Source organism: Mus caroli, chromosome 4 (genome assembly GCF_900094665.2).
Source record: "Mus caroli chromosome 4, CAROLI_EIJ_v1.1, whole genome shotgun sequence".
NCBI classification, from domain to species: Eukaryota; Metazoa; Chordata; class Mammalia; order Rodentia; family Muridae; genus Mus; species Mus caroli.
Genome location: NC_034573.1, coordinates 57,013,511 through 57,020,845, shown reverse-complemented (window position 1 = coordinate 57,020,845; position 7,335 = coordinate 57,013,511).

Here is a 7,335-nt window from a genome sequence, read left to right as displayed (position 1 = left end):
TTTCTTTTGTTTTGCAAACAGTGCCTATGGAAGGTCTTGCCTGCCTTCAGGGGAATTTCTGTTTAGCTAAAAGAACATTGTTGCAGATCTATCCAGATGTTGTTCTAAATAAAGTTCAAATTCAAAATTTATAAAAGGTCAATCAGACTGTAGAACTTATAAAGGCATTACAATCTGACTTGCCTACTTCATGTAAAGTTATTATAGATTTAAAAGTTTGTTTTTTCCTTTGCATTCTGATAATTGTAAAGAGTTTGCTTCTAGTGAATTGGTAATCACTGGAAAAGTTTGCCTCTAGGTATGGCTAATATAGCTTTACATTATGTAAGAAAATTTTTTATTGTCTCTGCTTCAATACAAGAAGCTAAGAGTTTGAATCTTTCAGTGTATACTGTTTCCTAAGTGGAATGTGTTTTATTAGCTAATGCCTCTAAAGGGAAGTTTACTTTAAATCTTTGCTCTAAGTTCTGGGGAGTAGTTGTTGCTCCATAAGATTCAGAGGCAATATCTTTTTAATATTTAGAGTTTTAGTTATACTAGAAAATTGTGGTACAGAAAACGTAAGAACGAAAAATTGATTTGCTTCAAAATTTTATTTTCAAATGCTTCCAGATGTTAATTGGCTAAGCTCTCACCTTAAGGTCTTAAAGTGACTTAAACCTTTGTTGGATGTTATCTTGAGAGACACAAATTAACTAGTAATAAACAAAAGGCTTTCCAGAAAATAAAGGAAGCTTTTATAATTGTTATCAATTATAACCAATGGTAATTAAATATTAGCGGCTTATTTTAGTTATGGTTAGTAAATGTGCCCACAGCAATTCTTTGGCAAGAGAAAACATTAATGTAAAATCATCTTTCTTCACCTCAAAATAAAGTTTTAACATCCTATTAAGGCTGCTGTGGTGCTAATTTAGAATTGTAAGATAAATTCACATATTTTAGAAAACCTATAACAAAAAATTGTGTCTTAAAACCTAGCAAAGTGTCTGTTCCTTGTTCCAAACAACAATTAAATTGGTTTTTGCAGAATATTGATATTTGGCCTATTGCATATCATCGTTTTAAATAAAATTGATAATCACTATCTTAAATATAAGTTAAAAATTGTTTTTATGCATGCTTTTGTACCTTCTATAAATTCATGCATGCATGCATCCCATTTACTGTGTTTAAAAACAGCACTTCTATGGGAGAAAAGTATATGTGAATTGGATCACATGCTTATTCTTTTGAGTATCCTCCTGCTTCAACACAGACAATTAAATTGTGTGCTGCAGATGGTGTTTTAAAATGTTGAATAATCAAGCTTTAATTTGTATATTTATCAATATATATCTCAGCTCTTACAATTGCTTAAAATTGTTCACCCCTCAGATACTATAAATTCTCAAATTTGCAATAGTTTATGCATATACAACTCATAAGGAAAAATAATGTTCTTTTTAGAAGACTGGTTTTGGACATTTAAGAATTTGTCCTAGATTGCCTGGACAAGACCTTTTTTTTTTTTTTTTTTTTTTTTTTGGTTTTTTGAGACAGGGTTTCTCTGTATAGCTCTGGCTGTCCTGGAACTCACTTTGTAGACCAGGCTGGCCTCGAACTCAGAAATCCGCCTGCCTCTGCCTCCCGAGTGCTGGGATTAAAGGCGTGCGCCACCACGCCCGGCACCTGGACAAGACCTTAAGGCAATGCCATGCTAGATTTATATCTCAGGCAGATTACAGGCCTTACACAAAAATAATTGGCCATATAATCTCGTTCTTTATATAATCAAAACAGTAATGGCTTAAGATAATATTTTGGTATTTTTAGAGAATGTGCATGTCAAAATGTAAAAAATTTGTTCTTAGTGCCCTCAGTTTCTACCTGTTTCCACATAATGGTGCTAATTCTTGAGAACTTATACTTAATTGTTGCAAATGGATACTCTTATTTTTGATTAATAAATAAATTATGAACATGTGACTATTAATACCTTTTCAAGAGATTTCTTTTAGCTTCTCTACATACGGGAGAGGCCTCTAGAAATGTAATTGATCATTGTTTATAAGCCTTTAATGCTATGGGATTGCTTAAACTCATTCAGACAGATAATAGGCCATTCTATACTAGCAACAATTTTACTTCATTTTGTGAGGAATTTGGTATCAAACATAAAACTGGAAGTCCTTAAAACCCCATGGGACAAGGAATTGTTGAACGTGCTCATTGCACTCTGAAAAATTGGCTTTTAAAAACAAAACAGGGGCAGTTATATCCCCCCAAGGTTACCAAAAGTACATCTTGCTTTTGTCTTGTTCGTTTTAAATTTTTTGCAAACTGATGTTAAAGGTCAGTCTGCAGCGGATCGCCACTGACATCCAGTTACTTCCAGTTCTTATGCCATTGTTAAATGGCAAGACCCATTAACTAATGTGTGGAATGGTCCAGACCAATGGAGCACGATGGCTGCCTGAAAGATTGGTTCATCAAGTGGACACAGATCCTGAATCTTCTAGTAAGTATGATTCTAACCTAGATGATGGCTAAGAATTCTTTTTAGCTGGAAGAGTTCATTTGGAGTACAGCCTCTACTCCCAGGGAATTTACAGTCTTTAATTCTCAAAGCCAGCTCCCCCACACAGGGAGGTCAGAGTCTGAGTTTGAGCGTTGCTAATTGCAACTGAATAAAGTACCTGGACATCACCAAAGAAGCTTTTATCCTGTTGTTTTTCAACTGTCTTGACTTTGTTTTTCAAGTAGGTAAGTCACTCCTTACAGCCTGATGTCAGCAAACATGCAGCCTCGCTTCCAGCAAGCGCAGGTGGCAGAAATTCATCAATATGAAGAAGCATTTTAAGTATATATTGTGGCTTTGGTCTGATTTGGGAATAAGGTGTGCTATGAGGGCCGGTCAGACAATGATGGGCAACCAGATTTTGGAACTATATCAATCTAAGACAGAGGTATATGCCAAGAGGCCATGGTTTGTTAATAATACACTACAGAGTAATGTTTGTGTAAAATAAACACAAACAAGCTGCATATGTACTCCTTGACAGATAAGAATAGTTCGGGAAAATCTGAGATTTCCCAAGCCAGGTGCAGCCCCCAGCCACCATAACTCCCAGGCAGGACTATGGAGCATAAATAAATTTTATGTCTCGGTCCAGCTATTTTTATTATATACTTAGGGAGGAATTGTAGCCTCCCCCAGCCTGAAGTGGGCTGGTGCAGACCTTGTTGCCACTGAGGTGAAACCACCTGGGGTGGAGCCTTCTGACTTAGATGGCTCTATTGTTCTGTCACCTGCTGCTGCTCTTCTCCAAGATCCTGCTGCCTGCTGAGACACCTTTGAGACAATCCACATTTCGGTGTCATCAGGCTGGATCCAGGTGCCTGGATGGACTGGCAGGGGTGGGGGTGGGGTGGGCCTATCCTCTATATAAGCTTAGACTCTAAGTAAACTTTAAGGTGCCTTGAACAGAGTACATTTGTCTTGGCGTCTTTATTTCTCTCCCCATCTAGTCTCTTTCAGCCCCAGCCTGCCTTTCAGGAGTACCCGGTTCATGTAGGCCACAGGCAGCTTACAACTACAGGAATTTTCTCAACTGAGGTCTCCTCCTTTCAGATAACTCTAGCTCATGTGAAGTCAGTATAAAACTAGCTAGCACGGTAGTACAGATTAATGATAGTAAGCTTTTAACAATAACAATAACAAAATCCTGATCTGTGTGTTGCTTGGAATGCTACTGTATCGTGAAGTCAAGAGGTATTAATCATATTTAACAATAGCTAAATAGTTTGTCAGTATGATCACAACCCTTATTATTTGGTATCTTTAGTATATCATGTAGCATAAAAAACACTCTCATATGATATCTTATATATAAACACACTAAATACATATTATTGATAATTTATTTTTTTTCTTGAAGGAGCAATGATTGTTTGAGCATCCTGAGCATATGCATCTTAATATGAACCTACCAAAATATTTCCTTAAAGATGAAACTGTTGGGCCAGTGAGATGGCTCAGTGAAGAAAGGAGCTTGCTACTAAGTTGGATGATTTAAGTCAACCCCTGGGACCTATATGGTACTACATGGCAAAAGGAGAGAGTCAACTCTGGAGTGGGTGCCCATATGACTTCTCTACACATACCTCCTGTGGCACCTGTGCATATGTATACACACACACACACAAATGAATAGATAAATCATGCATTGTGTATATTTAAATAATTCTTCTAAGTACATGAACTTGGTCACCCCGTGTCTATCCCAAACACTTCTAATTTATACTTTCTTTATGCCTAGATTCGGCCAAGAGATTATACAATTCCTTTTACACTCAGAAAATATGGTATGTGGAAACTGGATTCTTGGAGTATTTGGGTTATTTGCTTGTTTTTGTAGTACTGGTCATTGAACCCAGGACCTCACTGTCAGCTGAAGGAGCACTCTTGTTAGAAGGCATCCCATAGCCTCAATTATTCCTCAACAGCCAAGTCAGGCTTCATTCCTTGCTTCCCTGCTGCCTGTGATGACTTGCGAGTAGGCTGGTGTCCACTCCTCTTTTGAAACGTCCAACTTATCGATTTGACTTTTTCCTTACCTCATGCATTACTTTCTGCAGCCATTTTCTTACTGTGTGGTCAGATCTATCACTTTGTGATGCTTAGAAGAGCCGTTCCTGTCTCACGATTAAAACTGTTCTTCTGTATTCTTGTACAGTTGCTCTAAACTTCTCACTGATGTTTAAATCTTTAATGTTGCTGGGATTTATTTTGGTGTGTGCTGTAATGTAGGCATCTTAACTTTCACCCCAAAATAGTAGCCAGTTGTACAGCTATTTATGGAATAATTCTTTTTTCATTTTAGAATCTGAAGTTATACATACCGGGTCTTTGGGGAAAAGTATCTGTTCTGTTTTATTTATGTGCTTATTTATTCTGGTCTGAAAACTGTGCTATTTTCATATTGCAATTTTAATACATATTAGCATTTAACAGGGCAGACCAGATACTCTGTCTACTGCATCCTTCCTGACCCTGATCCCACTTTTCTTTCCTTCCTTTTTTTGCATATATTTTTAACAAAATTTAATTACCTACACAATGCCTTTAAGATAATTTTTTTTTTTTTTGGTTTTTTGAGACAGGGTTTCTCTGTGTAGCCCTGGCTGTCCTGGAACTCACTTTGTAGACCAGGCTGGCCTCGAACTCAGAAATCCGCCTGCCTCTGCCTCCCGAGTGCTGGGATTAAAGGCGTGCGCCACCACACCCGGCTCTTTAAGATAATTTTATCAAGTATAAAAATAACATATTTTGATAGAAATAGTATTGACTATAGAGCATTGGACCATTGGACCCTTGGTTTTAGATAATATTATAGTTTCTTTTAGACTCTGAATCAAGTTCTGGTCTTCATATGTGTCATGCATATTTTATTAAATTTAAATTGGCCTTGTTATTCTGGAAAATTAGACATAGATATAGAAGTTGATATTCCCATATTTGTAATTGTGTGTGTGTGTGTGCCCGTGTGTGGACATGCTTGTGAGTAGATTATGTATCTTCATTAATTTCTCATCACTTTAGTTTTAGAGACAAGGTCTCTTGTTGAACCCAGCTGGCCTTCCAGGTCCAGCATACCTCTTGTCATCACCTTCTTGAGGTCATTCTAACAGGCACCACTACACCCAGAATTTAATATGGGCTCTGGGGATCCAAATTCAGGTCCTCAAGCTTGGCTAGCAAACACTTAGGTGTCTGAACCATCTCCGAACCTCTTATACATACAGTTTTATGTAACAAAATATTTTAAGGCTTGTTTTTTAAATGCATGAGTGTGTGTGTGTGTGTGTGTGTGTTCTTTTTGGTTTTCATATGGCCTCACATGCCTACAAGAATGAAGACTGTAACTTCCCTCATTAAGTATTCAAAACCCTATACAAGACCAGTGCTCTAATGGTGCTACCCAGCTGCCTGTCTTTACCTTTTGAAATATATTTGAATGTTGGTAAACAGTGTATCAATTACAGCTAAGTGTAGCAGGACCAGTTAAGGACACATGTTCTAATGTCAATTGGTTACTTTAAATCCAGGGTACTAGCATATGACAACACCTGCTAAAGTAACTTGGTCCTCCATCACAATAGCATCTTAGCAATTTCTTTGGCCATTTTGCCTCATTTCAGAGATGGCAACATGGCTTTCTGGCACAATTCAGAAGTGTATATTATATCTTTAAAACAATGGTTATAGCATGCAGGCTGGTGGCCTTAGGGATCCCTCAGAGGTCAGTGAGGAGAAAACTATTTTAATAGTTGTAATACGAAGACTCATTCACCTCCTCCCCCTGTTTTTAGAATAAATGTTTTTTAGAATTTTCTGACGTCTGCATTACAGAAGGTAGTCCATGTGCAGGGAATGTTCCAGATGTTGCATGATGTGAGATAGTCCATCCTACTGAATATGCGAGCAGATGGGAGGGGCCAGCTGATTCCCATTAAGCCAAACATCAAAGCAATTTATAAGAGGACAATGACTCTGCTCTCACTCTATTTCTTTGTTTTGGAAAATATATTTTCACAAACATGCTATTTGGGTTAACGCTGAATAACTTTATTATTGTTAGTCTAACTAAATAAACAGGCAAAAAAGTAACGTTCTGTCTTTACTTCTAACATGGGAAGCATTGATAGCCATAAGTCACACAAACCAAAATTCCATAGGTATCTTAAATCATTTTTAACAATGAGAAAGTATTTTGAGAACAAAAAGTTTGAGAACTGTGGCTTTAGGCTAAATTATGCAATTACTCCTGCCTCTAAATAGAGCCATTCCTGCTTTGGTTTTATTGTTAGTGGGCTATAATTAGTTGTGTAAGTAGTAATTGTGCAGTGTTTTTGATGTTTATAAATTCAAGACTTCATAATAAAATATTAACAATGAAATCCAGATTGAAGATACAGCAGAGTTTGGGATAAGTTCCTCTGTGTTCTTTTTAAGTATTATAAACATGAATTTTCTGGCTGTGGGAGAACAAAGAACTCACAGTCTCGACATTAAACCACGTGGGGAAACAGCCTCTGATACTGTGCAGAGACCAGAACCTGAGACCTTTGGAAACTATAGAAACGGTCCAAAGGAAAACATGCAACCAAGATGAACGCAACGAGGACAGCTGTAAACACCAGGCAGAGGCTGCAGCCTGTCTCCCAGACCATAAGAATGCTCAAAACTTGTATATTTATGAGTTCAAAATGCTTGCCATAAAGGCATGATGTTTGATCCCCAGAACATACAATAGAAGGAGGAACCCAATTTCTCGAAGTTGTCCTACACAC